The sequence below is a fragment of the Pseudorca crassidens genome, chromosome 7, assembly GCF_039906515.1.
Source record: "Pseudorca crassidens isolate mPseCra1 chromosome 7, mPseCra1.hap1, whole genome shotgun sequence".
Classification (NCBI taxonomy): domain Eukaryota; kingdom Metazoa; phylum Chordata; class Mammalia; order Artiodactyla; family Delphinidae; genus Pseudorca; species Pseudorca crassidens.
The window spans coordinates 103,873,719-103,892,293 of record NC_090302.1 but is presented as its reverse complement, the minus strand read 5'-3'; the positions used below and the strand labels follow the sequence as shown (position 1 = coordinate 103,892,293).

The following is an 18,575-nucleotide window of genomic DNA, read 5'->3' as shown; positions in this document are numbered from 1 at the left end:
CCGCGGCACGTGGGATCTTCCCGGACCGGGGCACGAACCCGCGTCCCCTGCATCAGCAGGCGGACTCTCAACCACTGCGCCACCAGGGAAGCCCTAGCTTGTCACTTTGAGCAAATGGCCTCATAAATCTCAGTTTCATATTGTGTTTAATGTTAACCTGATAAAGAGGAGATAATACCATAGTGCTTGTTTATCTGACTCCCAGAAGTACGGAGGCGAGGGGCAATGATAAAGTGAAAACATTTTACCTTCTCTGAGAGCATATGAAAACCACATATAGGTATGTGTATATACACGTACATACATACGCACACATATATTTTTTACTTAGGGGATGCAATGCATCATATATCTCCAACAAATTATAAACCGTGCCTTAGGTACCTTAGAGAAGCTCAATGGCTTCAATTTATGATACACACTTAGGATACAATGCATCACAATTATTTATTCTAGATTTTTGCAGCAAAAGCTAAAAAACATCGAAAAAACAAAATTCCAAGTTTCATTACAAAACACCCACTATTCACTTGGTTCTATGACGTGACATTTCTTGTCATTGCACATACACAGTACTGCATCGTGGTAATCAATGTGTTCATTCTAGTTGGGGTTCTGGTTTTATTTTTAGGATTGTTTCGAAAAGACCCTTCCCTATTTACAATTTTCATATCAGTGTTATTCATCTAATTATCTATCTATCTAATCTCGGAATTTATTTAACTATTTCCTAATCGTTGGTCATTTGAGTAATTTTCAGTTCTTCATTATTACACATGGTCTATTTTTAATCGCATACAGACGCCTACCCGTCACCTAACACATTCTTGGCTGGGCTCCCTCTACTGTCAGTTGATATATACCCAAGAAATGCCAACTCATTTTATTATTAGCCTGAGCAAAACAGAATTAGGAAGGATCTACAAATGTTTTATTTTGAAAATCAGATTGTGCATTTACAAGATGGTTTGCGAATGATTTCCTTTGGCAGGAGGGAGCTCTGGATCCCGGCACCACAGCTTTAATCTCCCAGGGAAGAAGAGTGATGACCAGGGACTTTATACGTTTATCAAACATTTATTGACCTCCAAGACACCAATTCCAGGCTGGGGAAGAAAGGTGTAATCCTTACCCTCAGTGAGCTTACTGGTTAGTAAATGATCGAGACCAGGGGGACTTCCCTGGCCGTCCCATGATTAGGATTCGGTGCTGCCACTGTAGAGGGCACCGGCTCGATCCCTTGTGGGGCAACCAAGATCCCACATGCCACGTGGCCAGAAAAACAGAAAACCAAAAAAGAGGATCGCGTGCTCGCTTCAGCAGCACATATACTAAAATTGGAACGACACAGAGAAGATTAGCATGGCCCCTGTAGAAAGATGACATGCAAATTCGTGAAGCATTCCATATTTTTAAGATGTGGCACATATATACAATGGAATATTACTCAGCCATAAAAAGAAATGAAATTGAGTTATTTGTAGTGAGGTGGATGGACCTAGAGTCTATCATACACAGTGAAGTAAGTCAGAAAGAGAAAAACAAATACCATATGCTAACACATATATATGGAATCTAAAAAAACAAAGGATCGAGACCAGCAGTGGCAATGCTCATGGCAAAGGCAACGATAACGCAGTGTGACAAGTGTTGCCAGAGCAGTCAATTCAAGTCACACACACAAGGAAGCGACAATAGTCTTGTTGGGGGTCCTAGAAGGAAGGGTCACAGAAACTGAGGCCCGAGGACTGGTGGGCATTGGCCTGGAGAGTAGTAGTCCAAGCACGGGAAACAGTGTTTACAGAAGCCCAAAGGAGAGAGAGGATATGTATTTTTTAGGGACAGCTAAGTCGAGCATACAGTTTGAACTGTATACAGTACACAGTTTGAGTTGGGGTGTCAATGGAGATGAAGGGGAAAAGGTAGGCTGCAGCCAGGTTAGGAAGGGCTTTATAAACTGCGTTAAACAACTTGGCTTTACAGTATCTGGGGGTGGTGCAGTTACTTTAGAAAACAGGGAAACGGCTTGGCAGTTTCTTAAGAAGTTAAACATAAACTTACCATATGACCCAGTAATTCCACTCATGTCTAGCCAAGAGAAACAAAAGCATACAGCCATACAAAGACCTGCAAGTGAATGTTCATAGCAGCACTATTCATAATAGCCCAAAGTGAAACCACCCAAATGCCTATCAGCTGATGAACAGGTAAACAAAACGTGGTCTATCCATAGGATGGAATATTATTCAGCCGTAAAAGAGGAAAGAAGTTCTGATACCTGCTACAACATGGATGAACCTTGAAAACATTATGATAAGTGAAAGAAGGCAGTCATAAGAGACCACATCCTGTATGATTTCATTTATGTAAAATGTCAGAATAACAGACAAATTCAATGAGGCAGAAAGTGGATTATTAATTGCCAGGGGTTGAGGAAAAATGTGAACTGACCGCTAATGGGTATGGAGGTCCTTTTTGCGTGATGAAAATGTTCTAAAGTGAATCCTGGTGGTGGCTGTACAACTCTGCTAGTGTAGTGCAACCATGGAACTGTGTGCTTGACACGGGTATGATATGGGAATTATATCTCAATGAAGCTGTTAAAAAATATCTGGGAGAGGGGCAATAGGGAGGTCATTTGGTTTTAAGAAGAAAAATGTCACGATTAGATTTACTTTTTTTTGTGGGGGGGGGCACACCGTGCAGCTTTGAGGATCTTAGGTCCCTGACCAGGGGTGGAACCCGGGCCCCGGCAGTGAAAGCACCGAGTCCTAACCACTGGACCGCCAGGGAACTCCGTAGATTTACTCTAGAACTTTTGCTCTGAATAGATGCAGTGGATGGTTAGGACAGGGCAAGGTGAAAAGTGTGAGTCTGGTTAGTGGGCAGTTGCAGTAGTGGGAGAGACATAGGGTAGACAGAATGGAATGGACAGGTCTGAGACTTTAAGGAACAAAACTGACATGACTTGGGGAGTGTCAGAAGTGGGGGATGGGAAGTTAGGGATCTCACCCCAGTTACTGCCGTGGGCCCTTGGGAGGCTGGAAAGGCTATTCATGCAGATAGGAAACCAGGAGGTAGTTTGGGGGGAAGTGATGAGTTCAGTTCTGGACAAGATGAGTTGGGGCATCCAAATGGCATTGGTTATGATCTGGAGCCCAGAGGAGAGAGCTAGTCCAGAGGTGGTGCACAAAGCATCTTCTTATTCTCTTACCACCTTATGAGGGAGCTTAAGCCCCTGGACAAGAAAAGAGCTACGGATACTGTAGCAGGTATTATATGCAAGGTTGGTTCTCAGTCCCTTTCCATCAAACCCTAACATGAAACATAGCGATGCTTTTGACTCAGGGCACAAGTTCAGCTTCTCCTGTTGGTTTATTGTAGCCTGTATTCGAATAGCTTCAAGGAACATATTTTTTTAAATTTATTTTTATTTTTTTAAACTTTTTATTTTATATTGGAGTATAGTTGATTAACAATGTTGTGTTAGTTTCAGGTGTACAGCAAAGTGATCCAGTTATACTTATACATGTATCTATTCTTTTTCAAATTCTTTTCCCATTAGGTGGTTACATAATATTGAACAGAGTTCCCTGCGCTATACAGTAGAGGACCATATTTTTTTTAAGCTCAAATTAGGTTCTGCCATGCCTTGAATAAATGTGCAATTAAAAGAAACATTTGAATCCAAGACTCGCTTAGAATGTAGGCTGTTTAGCCATGACGTGTATCTCTCTTGGTAGAACATCCCAGGAAGTAGTCCGGTCTGGGGAACCGGGTGGTCCTCACTGCTTCCTTGTAGTGTATTCTTAGCAAGTTCCCTGATTCTCAGATTTCTCATCTGAAAAATGAGAATAACTATATTTCCCATGCAGTAGGATTATAAATAAAAACTTTGTAAAGTGTCTGGCTTGGCACAGGGTAAGATCTCAATAAATAGAAGTTTACTATTATTACTATGATTTTCTTAAGTGTTGAAAAAGGTGTTTGATACAGTGCTATAAAGGAAATGTTCTGAGTCTCTGTCTTTTGTACTCTCTTCTAGTTCCTAGATCTGTTCTAGCTACCAAAATCAATCTTGCCTCTTGGTGACTGTTATTTTAAACAGAGTATATTTTAAGTTTGTTCCCTTCATACATGGCATGATTTTATAAGCTGACAGCTCTTTGATCTAATTTGCTGGCAGATTATGCAAGAAATATATATTTTATTGAAATGCAAAAGCTAGTCAGTTTTTGCTCCCCCCTTTTCCCCCCGCCCTTCCCCTGGGCAGTTGGGGAGTGAGGAGTGATAGTGGGCATGGAGGTAGGTAAGGGAGAGAAACAGGTTTTTTTTTAAATTAATTAATTAATTAATTTTTAGCTGCGTTCGGTCTTTGTTGCACGCGGGCTTTCTCTAGTTGCAGCGAGCGGGGGCTACTCTTCGTCGCGGTGCACGGGCTTTTCGTTGCGGTGGCTTCTCTTGTTGCAGAGCATGGGCTCTAGGTGTGCGGGCTTCAGTAGTTGCGGTGCATGGACTCAGTAGTTGTGGCTCGCGGGCTCTAGGGCGCATGCTCAGTGGTTGTGGCTTGTGGGCTCTAGAGCGCAGGCTCAGTAGTTGTGGCGCACCGGGCTTAGTTGCTCTGTGGCATGTGGGATCTTCCCGGACCAGGGATAGAACCCGTGTCCCCTGAATTGGCAGGCAGATTCTTAACCCCTGCGCCACCAAGGAAGTCCCGAAAAACAGTTTTTGTCTCTGATTCAGACCCAGTTGCGGGGGACCTTTAGATGTTTGTGTACTGGTTGATTTTGGCCCCAACGCTCTCCTCAACCTGCTTCTACACTGTCAGCACCTTCGTTTCTTTAGAGTGAATCTTGACCTCCTGTATCCTTTTCTTATCTGGGATGTCTATCACTATTTGGGGTTTCCTAATGGCCCAAGAGGACAAACTGAGACCCTTGTGGATAACCGTAATGGCAGAGGGGAGCAGCTAGGGCTGCTCCAGCTGGGGCAGGGAGGCAGGCAGGTGGGGGAGGGCTCGGGGAGACCTGGCTGGCTTGGCAGACTCCCATTTGTCCTTTCTCCAAAAGATGCTCCTGGGAGCCAACCAGGAAGCTTTCTGTGTTCATTTTGTAGCCTGAGAGCAAACACGCCACCTTGGCAAGGGAGCATCAGACCTATAATAATAATACAGTTCTCTGACATTAAAGTGCAAAAACATTTTCCATGACAGCTTAAAATTAATCACCACCACTTGCTGCTATAGATCCCTCTCCTTTAGGCAGTGCCAGCTTTGAGACAACTGTTAAGGCAGCCACATGGCTTCCAGGGAAAGAGCAAGAAGTCTGCAGAGACAATCGGCAAAGCTCCTTTTCTCCATTTTCCCTTTTGTCCTGGGGAGGATGTGCTTTCTCGCTAACAGGGTGGAAGATGGGGCTTGTAATTGATCATGGAGAACAAGCCACAACTGACTCTTACGGGTGGGATTATAAATGCATCTGGAGCTCTTAGTGACATTGATAAACCACTGGAGATGCCTGCTGTGCAGCTGAATGTTCCAGAAATTGTTCCCATGGTCTTTGAACTCACATCAAGGGAAAAGAAAGGAGCTTCCACATATCACTTTCTTTATCCGGCTGATGGAAATTAATAATCAGACAGATTTTACACAGACAACCTCACAGACTCATTCAACAAATATTTATTTGTTTACTTTATTCTTTTAAAATTTTGGGAATTTCCTGAGAGTCCAGTGGTTAGGACTCAGCGTTTTCACTGCTGGGGCCCGGGTTCAATCCCTGGTCAGGAACCAAGATCTCTCAAGCTGTGCGGTGTGGCCCAAAAAAAAAAAAATCTAAACTTAGCTCCTGCTCATGGTAAAAGTTGAAATTGTATTGGAGGGTAAACGGTGAGCATGGAAATTCTTCCTCTTTCTCCTGATTCTTTGGTCCCACTCTGCAGAGGTTACCACTATAAACAGTTTCCTGTATATCCTTCAAGAAGTTGTTCTTGCATATACAGGCCTACGTGTGTATGTATATGTGTGTGTGTATATCGCTGTTTTCATTTAACAATGTATATTAGACACCTTTTCACACCAGTACCTAGAGGTCTACTTCACAGTTTTTAATGTTACATAGTGCTCCTTGGTGTGCATGTATTTATTTATTTAACTGGACCTCTAATTTTGGATGTTTGAGGTACCTTTTGTTTGTTTTTTTGGTTTGCTACTATGAACAATACCACAGACCACATTTTCTTGGACTTCTTTGTTTGTACTTGTGCAAGCCTATTTGTAAGACAAATTCCTAGAAGTGAAATATTCAGGTCAAAGATATGTGTAATTTAATGTAAAAGATTGTGAAATTGTTCTTCAGATAGACAGTAAACATATACTGAAAGCTTTCTCCATGCCAAGCACTGTGCTGGGTGCTAGGGACAAAAGGTCACAGTCCTTTCCCTTGAGAACCTCATGGGAGAGACAGACAATAAATTGTTACAGTGCAACGTGGCAAGCACTATAATAAGGGTTTTGTAACACTTATTATTACCTTACTGTGTTAGCTACTAGTTTTAATCCCTCACTGTGATTTTTTAAGATTTTTGAAGTGTTTTTTCATTCCAGAGTAGCTTTTGGACTGTGATACGTTTCCCAGGTTAAAAAGCTGAAAACACAAAAGTCGAGGTGGGCCTGGCAGTGACAGCATGATGAAGTCCAATCAATATTTGAGAAGCTTCCAGGTCCAAACACTCCTGTGCCTGTCATGTCATTTAAGCTTTGCAAAGTTACGATTATTCCGATTTTGCTGATAAGGAAACTGAGGTCAGAAGTACGTTAATGGGGGCTTCCCTGGCGGCGCAGTGGTTGGGAGTCCGCCTGCCGATGCAGGGGACATGGGTTCGTGCCCCGGTCCGGGAGGATCCCGCATGCCGCGGAGCGGCTGGGCCCATGAGCCATGGCCGCTGAGCCTGCGCGTCCGGAGCCTGTGCTCCGCAACGGGAGAGGCCGCAGCAGTGAGAGGCCCGCGTACCGAAGGAAAAAAAAAAAAAAAAAGTACGTTAAGGAGTTTGCCCCAAGTCGTACCATTAAAGAATGGTGTAGTTTGGTTCTGAATGTGAGTCTCTTTGATGGCAAACTCAGGGCCCTTTCTCCTGAGCAGTTTGTCTACGGCACAGTGGGTCACACTGTCCCCAGGGATTCTAAACCACAGCCTCCACAATGACCATGAGATTACTGAGCAGAGGCACAGTGCCAGGGATGGAGAAAAACAAGTAGCAGGAGGACCCACGACTTGGCCTTGGAAAACTCACTGCTTCATGGGGAAGAGAGGTCTCCATCTAAATGTATATGATGCATAGGACAGTCACCCAAATTCACATTATTCCAGACAAATGTTGTAGCCTTGAGAGGAGGATTTCTGGAGTTAAGAAGATGGGTTGGTTGGAGGGGAGTAGAGGGAGGGGTAATTGGAAAAAGGTGGTCAAAAGCTGCAAACTTCCAGTTATAAGATAAAGAAGTACTAGGGATGTAATGTACAACATGATGAATATAATTAACACTGCTCTATGTTACATACAAAAGTTGTTAAGAGAGTCGACCCTCAGAGTTCTCATCACAACAGAAAAATATATTTTTTCTTTTATTTTATGTCTGTATGAGTTGATAGATGTTCATTAATCTTACTGCGGTCATCATTTCATGATGTATGTAAGTCAAATCGTTATGCCGTACTCTTTAAACTTATACAGTGCTATGTGTCGATTATATCTCAGTAAAACTGGAAGGAATAAAAGAAGATTGGCTGGTTTGAAGGATGAAAAGGTAGTTCGGGAGGAGAGGGGCTGATGGGACAGGGTGGGCAAGGCATGGGGAGGGCCAGTGTGGTTAGGTGGCTGGATCTTTTTAAATTTTATTTATTTTTATTTTTGGCTGTGTTGGGTCTTCATTGCTGTGCGCGGGCTTTCTCTAGTTGCGGTGAGCAGGGTCTACTCTTCGTTGCAGTGCACGGGCTTCTCGTTGCGGTGGCTTCTCTTGTTGCGGAGCATGGGCTCTAGGTGCACAGGCTTCAGTAGTTGTGGCTCCCGGGTTCTAGAGCGCAGGCTCAGTAGTTGTGGCACATGGGCTTAGCTGCTCCACGACACGTGGGATCTTCCTGGACCAGGGCTCCAACCCGTGTCCCCTGCATTGGCAGGCGGATTCTTAACCATTGCGCTACCAGGGAAGCCCAGGTGGCTGGATCTTGACGTGCATGGGGGTTTACGTGGGACATAACGCAGGGAGGTTAAGTTGGGGCATATTATAGAGATTTTAAGTAACTTTCTTTTTAAGTATAAAAGTTTTTTTGCACAGAAAAATGACATGAACTAATCTATATTGTAGAATAATGAACATCAACAGTATGCAGGAAAAATTAGACTGAGGAGCCCTGGGAGGAAAGGAAATCAATTAGGGGACCACTGTGAAAGTCTGCATGCAAGGAACTGATGGCCTGGACTGAGGTGATGGCCTTGGAAACTGGATGGGCAGGGACAGGTTTGAGAGGTGTTGTGGAGTTGGACTTGACATGATTGGATCTAACTGATTTGCTAAAGGATGGAGGGGGAAAATTAGAGCTGTCTAGACCAGGATGAGTGGTTAGGCCCTTAGGGAAACAGGGGGCCACACACAGGAAGAGCATTTGATGGGTGAAGATCAGCTTTGGTATGTGGACTTCGAAACCAGGTGAGACATTATAGACATTTATAGACATGTGAGATGCCTATAAACCAGCTGGAAAATACAGTCAGGAGATGGGGAGAAATATCCGAGCCACAAATGTAGATTTAGGAGTTGTGGTTACAGCTAAGGGAGGTTGTTTGGAAGACAAGGACCAAGAAGGCCTACATTTAAGGAATTATTAGGGAAAGGAAAGGGGAGGTAGGAGAGGATGCAGGCAGTATGGAAACCAAAAGAAGAGTTTTAAGAAGGGATGGTCAATAGTTTATGTATTGCAGAAAATTTGAGAAGATATGAGTTGAGTGTCATTAATTAACATGTTGAATGTTGTGATTAGGAAACCTTTGAGATAATGGGTCTATAAACAATAGTTCAAAGCTTTTCTAAGAGGAGGCAACTGGGTCATAATCCAGCACATTAAGTACAACTGAGGGGAGAGTGGGGGTGGGGCACTGGTCTTCAGAGTCCAGCGGTTGGGCTGTGATCATCCTGGACAGACAGACCTTTTTGTAAGAAGGTGGATCTACCACCATGCTAGGGTTAATGGTGAGAACAAGGAAGAAAGAACTGTCAAGAGTAAGGCAGATGGGACTTCCTTGGTGGTGCAGTGGCTAAGAATCCACCTGTCAATGTACGGGACATGGGTTCCATCCTTGGTCCAGGAAGATCCCACATGCCTCGGAGTGACTAAGCCTTTGAGCCACAACTACTGAACCTGCACTCTAGAGCCTGCGAGCCACAACTACTGAGCCTGCATGCCACAACTACTGAAGCCCACACGCCTAGAGCCTGTGCTCCGCAACAAGAGAAGCCACTGCAGTAAGAAGCCCTGAGCACTGCAATGAAGAGCAGCCCCTGCTCGCCACAACTAGAGAAAGCCCACACACAGCAACGAATACGCAAAGCAGCCAAAAAATAAATAAATTAATTAATTTAAAAAAAGAAAAAGTAAGGCAGACAGCAGAGATAAAGCAAGAGCTTTGCAGAAACTGGACCAGGGACGTAGGAAAGATGAGGTTGGTGGGGAAATTGACTATGGGTCCACTTGGCAGCAAAACAGTCTCTAAGGTCATGAAAACACAAAAGAGCACCTAGACCTGGGGATAGAGTAGGGGCTGATGGTACAGAACCACAGAGCAGGATTGACAGTCAAACTAAAGGACCTTAAGCTTCAGGGCCTCTTACTCGCACTGCTCCCTTCCAAGACAGGGTGGTGCGCCCTCCCAATGCATTCATGTGGTCGTCTGCTTTAGTAAAATTTTCAAAATTGAGACATCTTCACCACAGTTGATTAGGACTGCTGTCCATTCCTTTGGTCTTGCCCTCTGTCAATGTCCCCTCACGTTGGTGATGTTGGAATGGCCATGGGCATTTTGGGGATCCAGTTAAAGGGAAACTGATTTTCAGATTTAATGGAATTAAATCTGGGTTGAGTGGGATATATTTCTCTGGCTCACAACCACTTTCATGTCTACTTAAGTTACTGCTGGCCATCCAGGTGTGATGACGTGCAGGTTTGGGGCCAGAGGACTTATGATATAAGTGTGTCCCACCACACCCAGGCCCAAAGCATGAGGAGGGTGGAGGAGAAACAAGCCTTGAAGGGCAGAGTCAAATTTAAGTCTGGAAAATTATTCCAAATTCTATTGCTTATATGAAATAAATTTCATAAAGGACTTTTTTTAAATTTTTTTCATAAAGAACTTTTAAAATCTAATAACAGCTCTAGAAATTAGAATTATCAGTAATAAAAACATTCAAAGAACCATGCTAAGAAAAAAGAGGAATTTATCTTTCTATTTTCTCTGTAAATTATATTACAAAATCATTGTCAGGTAAAGATGTGATCAAAGATAATGCAGTAAAAAATGTAGGAAAAATGTATTATAGAGGGCTAGTAGGCAGCAAATTGATAAAAATACTGTATTACCTTTTCTGGATTTTTTTGGTTCACTTTCCTAGGTGTATCAGCTTTAAAAAACTGCTATTTGTTGTGATTTATTTTCTTATTTGGATTAAATATTTATTTTCATATCTAATTTTATTTCTATAGTTTTTCTCTATCACATGTATTAAAATGTGAAGTTCTGAATCCCCTAAATTGTATAAGCTTGAGACTCCGTAAAACCTGGATCTACCCCTCTTAGATCCTTACATCTTTTTGGTCCCAGGAATATTATTGGTGTGAAAGAACCTTTGTGTGTCTAAACAAAGAAGAAAATCTGGATATTTAAATGTGTGGGTTGTATTCTACTGTAACCTCTTTACTTGATACCACAGAGAGATGCAGATCTATGATTCATCCTGCATAGTAATAAGCTTGACTGAGAATGAATTCCAAACTCTTTAATAGGCAAATTTTTTTGGAGCAAAGGTGCACTTTGCATAAGTTCACAATAAATATTTGCTGATTTGAGGAAATATGGTATGTAAATACATAGGCCCTACTGAAAAAGAGGAAATTTTTTCATCAAATGGATGTTAGTAGCTGGTGGATTGAGTCATCATGGTTCCAAGAGAACATCTCCTTCCTCCTCATTACCCAGCCCCTTCTCCTCGAATAACTGGTATCCTCTAGGGTAAAAGGTGGACACAGACAATGGGGCAGAAGAGACTACAACATGCATTCATTCGTCAAACTTCCATGGAATATCTACTAACGCTATCATGACCTGGGTCAGCAACTTGGGTGTGCAAATGTGATCACATCTTTTCTATTTTTCTGATTAATCATTCAAGATTGCACATGCCCAACTTAGCAGGAAATACAGCTTCTCCCTTTTGAGGCATCTCTGATTTGTCTAAGAGCCTCAGACACCCATTCAGCGCCAAATGCTAGGCTAGTCCTTGTTCTGCCAGGCAGAGAACAGTAGATGAATCAGCGTACAGCTGATGTTGCTTCTTCCACAGTCTCGCTATTGCTCTAAAAATTGGTCCCATTCACAACTCTGGATGCTTGCCCATTATGTTGATGACGTATTGCTTGTTGAGACCCCCTCATGAGTGGTAGTGGTGCTTCAACTTTGGACTCTAAGTTTAACACTCTTTTAACTCACACTTACATGGTCAGGCATAACCCTGATGCCAAGGAGGTTGGTTCTGGAAGCATTTCAGAGCATTGCCACCCTTCTAGGGACCAGCTCTCCCCAGGAACATAGGTCCAGGCCACTAGCTGAGATTCTTCTCCCTATGGCAGTGTATCTCTGGGGATTCTCCTGCCAGCATCCACGTCATCAGAGAGTTTCTAATAATGTTGAACTTCAGGACTTCCCTGGTGGTGCAGTGGTTAAGAATCCGCCTGCCAATGCAGGGGGCACGGGTTCGAGCCCTGGTGTGGGAAGATCCCGCATGCCATGGGGCAACTAAGCCCGTGTGCCACAACTACTGAGCCTGCGCTCTAGAGCCTACGAGCCACAACTACTGAAGCCCGGATGCCTAGAGCCCATGCCCCACAACAAGAGAAGCCAGCACAATGAGAAGCCCGCGCACCACAACAAAGAGTAGCCCCCACTCGCCGCAACTAGAGAAAGCTCATGTGCAGCAACGAAGACTCAATGCAGCCAAAAATAAATAAATTTATAAACAAAAAATAATGCTGAACTTCAAAAAGAATTGGGGGACTTCCCTGGTGGTCCAGTGGGTAAGACTCTGCGCTCCCCATGCAGGGGGCCTGGGTTCGATCCCTGGTTGGGGAACTAGATCCCGCATGCATGCTGCAACTAAGAAGCCTGTGCGCCACAACTAAGAAGCCTGCATGCTGCAACTAAAGATCCCAAGTGCCGCAACTAAGACCCGGCGCAGCCAAAATGATAAATAAATAAATAAATAAATAATAAATTAGAAAAGAAAAGAATTGGGGTCTGAATCCATTTGCTTGCTGCAGTGCTCCAGAAGGGCCTTTGAATGCTTTGCAGATTCATTCATTTCATCTCCTCTTACCCCCTTCCAAACCAGAACAACCACCAAATAGCTCTGCAGACTGAGGGGTAGTCAGTGGAACTGAGACCATTCAGTCCACTGGTTGACCACCTATTACATGGATAAAAATGTGAGGTTCTGAATCCCCAGGCACCCCAGGCATCGACAATACCTCAGGCACTAGACTTAAGGATCAAGAGGCAGTCTGGCCTTCAAGGAGTGCACAGCCTATAAACAGTTTCACTGAAATGTAATACATGCATATGCAGCTTGCAAATTGTACCTCGGTGCTGAGGAACCACAAAGGAGGGGTGCAATCAACGAGGTGAAGCAACAATCTGAGTGACAGACTCTGCTGAGCTCAGAACTGAGCCTCCTCTCCAAGGCTAGCTCATCATCTGCAAACAAATGTGCACCCTCACTCATATCCTGGAGGCTCCCTAGCAGACCTTCACGACAGAGGTAGACGGGTGCCCCCAGGGCCGGGACTAGGGTGAGGCAAATTTTAAGGAGTCATAAAAATCTTCAGAAATTGAGATTCATATTAAAAAAAAAAAACGGCAAATTATGGCCCATAAGTCAGCTGCCTGGTTTTATAAATAAAGTTTTATTGGAAACATCAGGATTAGGGTAAGTTGAGTGAGGCAGTGTTATGAAAGTAAAGGTTTGGATCTTTATTTAAAATTGTGGGACCTCCCTGGCAGTCTAGTGGTTAAGACGCCACGCTTCCACTGCAGGGGGCACAGGCTCGATCCCTGGTGGGGGAACTAAGATCCGACATGCCTTGTGGTGCAGCCGAAAAAAAAAACTGTGATTTTTGTTCATCACTTTTTTTGCAATGTTTTTTGTCTTTTTAATATATTATATGAAAACATTATTTATCTTGATTTCTGAGGTTTTGGTGCCCCTGTAAATTCTGTGCCCAAGGAGAGTGTCTCCCTTGTCTCATCTTAGCCCTGGCCCTGGGTCCACTCCTATCAGTCTTCAGAAACATTTAATCATATCTGAGTCATGGATTAAACACAGCTGAGATGGCTGTTGTACATACAGAATTCCAAGATATAGTAAATTCTATAAAGGACAGGTTACTAGGAGAGAAATTAATATTAGGTAACTACACAAGATTTGGTAGTTTGGAAGCCCTCTCTGAGGAAGCGGCATTTGAAATAATCTCAGATTTTGAGAAAAGTTGTAAGAATGGCACAGAACTCCAATATACGCTTTACCTGGATTCAAAATTTAAAAAAAAAAAATCTTAAAAATGCTTAAGTTATTACTTGGTTTGTCTGCTTGGAGGAATGTTTTTTGTCTTCCAATTATTACAGATGTAGCAATCAATAAACATATTCTACCTCTCATATTCTACTTTCTCTCTTCCTTTCCCAGTAGTTGTTAATTACTTTATTTATATATTGTCAGGACACATAACTGTCATATCCTTTTAAATCACTCTAATGTGTAGAATTAGTTTTAGTCTACAGTAAATGTATTCAAAGCTTGCTGCCAATTTATTTTTTTCATAATTTTCCCAATTATCTCTTGGTTGCCTGACATTCATCCTCTGGTGGTTTCCTCAAGGAAAGGTTCATATAATGGATATTCCCTGAATTCTTTCATGTTCAAGACTATCTGTAATCTTTATAGTTGAAAGATAATTTGGCTGGATATAAAATATTTGGGTAACACTTTTTTTCCCTTGGAGATCTTTAAGTATTGTACCACAATCTTCTGGCACTGAATATTGCTGTAGAGAACTCTGAGACCAGCCTGATTTCTCTCCCTTATAAATGACTTGATCATTTTGCTCGACAGATGTAACAACTTTTAACATTTTGCACACGTGCTTTCTCTCTCTCTCTACTCCTCTGTTTCTCCCTCCATACACACACACGCATACATGTTCACTCACACACATTATTTTCAAAATAAAAAGTTAAAAAAATGAAGCATAGCAGTTACTAGTGCATCCTAGGATCTTCACAGGAATAATTAAGTCAAGAGAAGAGATTGAAGATTAAGGAAAGAGACAATAAACAATGGTCTGGAGTCCAGTGGGTAGAGGAGATGGAATAGACTTACCTGGAGGAATTGGGTTCCAGGAGAAGGGACTCTTATTTGCAAGAAAAGTGAAAAGAAGTGGATGTAGTGGCAGGTAGGTCTGGGCATTTAGCAGTGGGAAAGTGAGGTAAGTTTTGTCTGGTGAATTCTATGTTATAACTTAGGAGTAAGGCAAGGTTAGTGCTATTTACTGAATGTTTGTGTCCCCTCCAAATTCATAGGTTGAAGTTTAAGCCCCAGTGTGATGGTATTAGGTAATGGGGCTTTGAGGAGGTGATTAAGTCATGAGGATAGAGCCCTCATGATAGGATTAGTGCCCTTATAAGATGGGACAGCACAGAGCTTGCTTCCTCTTTCTTTCCTCTGTGCTGGGACACAGCCACCTACAAGCCAGGCCACCTACAAACCAGGAAGAGGGCCACCTACAAACCAGGAAGAGGGTCCTCACCAGACATGGAATCTGCCAACACCTTGATCGTGGACTTCTCAGCCTTCAGAACTGTGAGAAATAGGTATTTGCTCTTTAAGCCACCCAGTCTATGGTATTTTCGTTGTAGCAGTCCAAATTGACTAAGACAGTTATTAGCTGAGAGTGAAGGGAGATGTGGAGAAGATGTAGTCTTTGTGGTGAGGAGTATCAAAATCACATTAGAAAAGCATAGTAACCTGGTCGAGTGGGTCTTGAATGCCCGTTTGTTGCTGCTGATCAAGAATTTAAAAGGGCATGGGCTTCCCTAGTCGCGCAGTGGTTAAGAATCCTCCTGTCAATGCAGGGGACATGGGTTCGAGCCCTGGTCCGGGAAGATCCCACATGCCATGGAGCAACTAAGCCTGTGTGACACAACTACTGAGCCTGCGCTCTAGAGCCTGCGAGCCACAACTACTGAGCCTGTGCTCTAGAACCCGTGAGCCACAACTACTGAGCCTGCATGCCTAGAGCCCGCACACCGCAACCAACAGTAGCCCCGGCTTGCCGCAACTAGAGAAAGCCCGCATGCAGCAACGAAGACCCAATGCAGCCAAAAATGAAAGAAAGAAAGAGAGAAAGAGAGAAAGAGAGAAAGAGAGAAAGAGAGAAAGAAAGAAAGAAAGAAAGAAAGAAAGAAAGAAAGAAAGAAAGAAAGAAAGAAAGAAAGAAAAAGAAAGGAAGAAAAAGGATTTAAAGGGCAATCAATCTGCCAAGTGGTGTGATCTTTTCCCCACCATTTTTTCTCCAGTGTAAGTTGGAAGAAAGCACATTGCTGGACTCATCTAGGGTTGGGTGTCACAGAAGAAGAATGGTGCTGAGTTGATGAGAGAATTTGAGAGAGAGTGAATGTCACGCTGAACCAAGGCACCTGAGCAGGACACCCCCTTCACACCATATTATTTCTACTACTGCATAGCCTGATATTCTGAACAAGCCATTGGAGGCCAGTTTAACCACAGCCTGGTGTGGGAATTCCTTTTGTAAATTTATGGTCTGGAGGAGGAGCACTTTGAGAGAAAAATGCTTTCCTAGCAACGGAAACATTTACTAGAGATTTTTCTCCTTTTTGAGCTTTTCGAGGATGTTTCTATTCATGTTTGGAATAAAAAGAAAATGATTTCACTTCTCACAAGCATGTCACTCTTTATGTCTTTCTTAAAAGAGCTTAGACTATTTCCCAAAGATAATGTTGTACATCTTTATCTACCAATGAGTGAAGAATGTGAATTGATCAATTTAAAGTGGGGAAATTGAGCAGTGAGCTAACTTGCCTGATGTTACCAAGCAAGGAACTTAGAGAGATGGGAAAAGAACCCAGACGTTCAGCTTTGTAGTTTCTATGTACCGGCTTGTGTTTCCATGGAGAAAAATTCAGAGAGCGCCGATCAAACAGATGCTGAGCCCACATTCTATTCCTAAAGATACATGTGGACCCTGTTCATCAAGGTTTGCAAAGCTTTCAGAGAGCTAGGAATGATTTTGGTGGGAGCGTGAAAGACAAGATAATTTTAGTTCAATTTTGGACAGCATCCCATCCCACCTTGTTAGAAGCTGAATTCAGTGTCAGTTTGGTGTCTGCTTGTCAGCCCACTTCTCCAGGCAATCTTCCTCTTTTAACCACTGTGTCCTCTCTTTCCTCTCTATTATGCAAATTCTACCTCCTCCAAGAGACCTTCTTCCAAAAGGCTTTTCCCTGAAAATCAGCCATAGTGATCTCTCCCTGTAAGTGTTATACTTAATTGCCCTCTATGCTTACTGTTAAAGGACAAACATCTGCACTCCTCCTAGGATGTGGTTGGAGGTGGGTGCCTACTTGGTGGTATGCTAAAAAATGCTTCACAACCAGTTCTAATTTTGTTTTTTTAAAGCCCTGATTTGTAGGGTTTGCCAGCTTCCAGGTCTCATCATGACCGATGGCAAGCTACCAACATGACAACACCAAATTGGGAAGAGAGGTGCATAATTGGCCCTAATGAGCCGGTACCAGTTGGCTCCAACATATCAATGGTGTATTAGAGATACACTTTGTGCCTCTTCAGATTTTCTTGGCCTCCCTCATTTCTTGGACCCATAAATGGTTGCTCCATCTTGGCTGCTACCACTGACCCAATGTGGGATGCCTGGTTTCATCAACTGAGCTTGACAAGGTGCGTACCCAAGTACCCTATTTGAAACTGATATTCATAGTACTTGCCACATTCTGAGCTCCCTTACTCCATTCTAGTTTTTCCATAGCACTTAAAACTTTCTTATATATTTCATATAATTTATTCATTCATTAGATTTATTGTCTTTTCTGTCTCTTCCAAATAGAATGCCCCTGGGAGGGTAGGGATGTTTCTCGGTTTTGTTTAATAATGTACCCCAAATCCTTTGAATGGTGCTTTGAACAGAGGTGGTGCTCAATACATTTTTTTAAATTAATTAATTAATTTATTTTTGGCTGTGTCGGGTCTTTGTTTCTGTGCGAGGGCTTTCTCTAGTTGCGGCGAGCGGGGGCCACTCTTCATCGCGGCACGCGGGCCTCTCACTATCGCGGCCTCTCTTGTTGCGGAGCACAGGCTCCAGAAGCACAGGCTCAGTAGTTGTGGTTCACAGGCTTAGTTGCTCCGCGGCATGTGGGATCTTCCCAGACCAGGGCTCGAACCTGTGTCCCCTGCATTGGCAGGCAGATTCTCAACCACTGCGCCACCAGGGAAGCCCTCAATACATATTTGTTGAATGAATGAATGAATGAATGAGAGAAGATGGATTCTACACTCTCACTCCCCACCAAGCACCTAGGATGATACAGATAACTCAGACTAAACAAATCCCTGTTGGTTGGTTGACTTCTGAGAAGCTGGAGAGAGAGTCCTTGACAATTAAAGTGGAAACAGACAGTTTCCATTAGACCCTGAAACTGCTCTCAGTGAACAAGCGCACAATTCTTCGGCAAGGGAAATCCAGTGCCTTCTCAGTATTAGAGAGCTTGGCAAACTGTTCTTATTCATAGTGTGATTAAAGCATTATGGGAAACCCCCCCCAGGAAAGGGAAAAATAATTCATTAAGGTCTCATCAATTTAAATTTGTTTTCAGGAAGCAAAAATCAATCTGTCATTCTTAAAACTCACTTGGGCTTGCACACTGAATGGTTCAACCCTGCAGAATCTGCCTGCTGCTGAACTGATTAGATCTAGTAATTGGGGTTGCTGAATTTGGTTCACATACAACCCCAGCAGAACATCTGAGGCCACGCCAGGCGTGAAAGCAGGAGGGCTGTATTTCTCTAGATGAGAGGCATTGATGATGAGGGATACCCTCGAAGAGATGAATCTTCTTTGTTTGGGGGGTTTTATTTTTATTTATTTACTTATTTTAAGATTACCATCTTTTAGGTTTTTTTGTTTTGTTTTGTTTTTTGGCCGGGCCACATGTCTCGTGGGATCCTAGTG

The 18,575-nt window shown here is 43.1% G+C and overlaps 1 non-coding gene across 1 annotated transcript; it reads left to right on the top strand.

Moving 5' to 3' along the window:
- Nucleotides 1-1,307: 1,307 nt before the first annotated feature.
- Nucleotides 1,308-1,414, top strand: LOC137228479 (U6 spliceosomal RNA). The gene has a single exon (XR_010945269.1). It is a non-coding gene; the product is annotated as a U6 spliceosomal RNA (small nuclear RNA).
- Nucleotides 1,415-18,575: the final 17,161 nt, after the last annotated feature.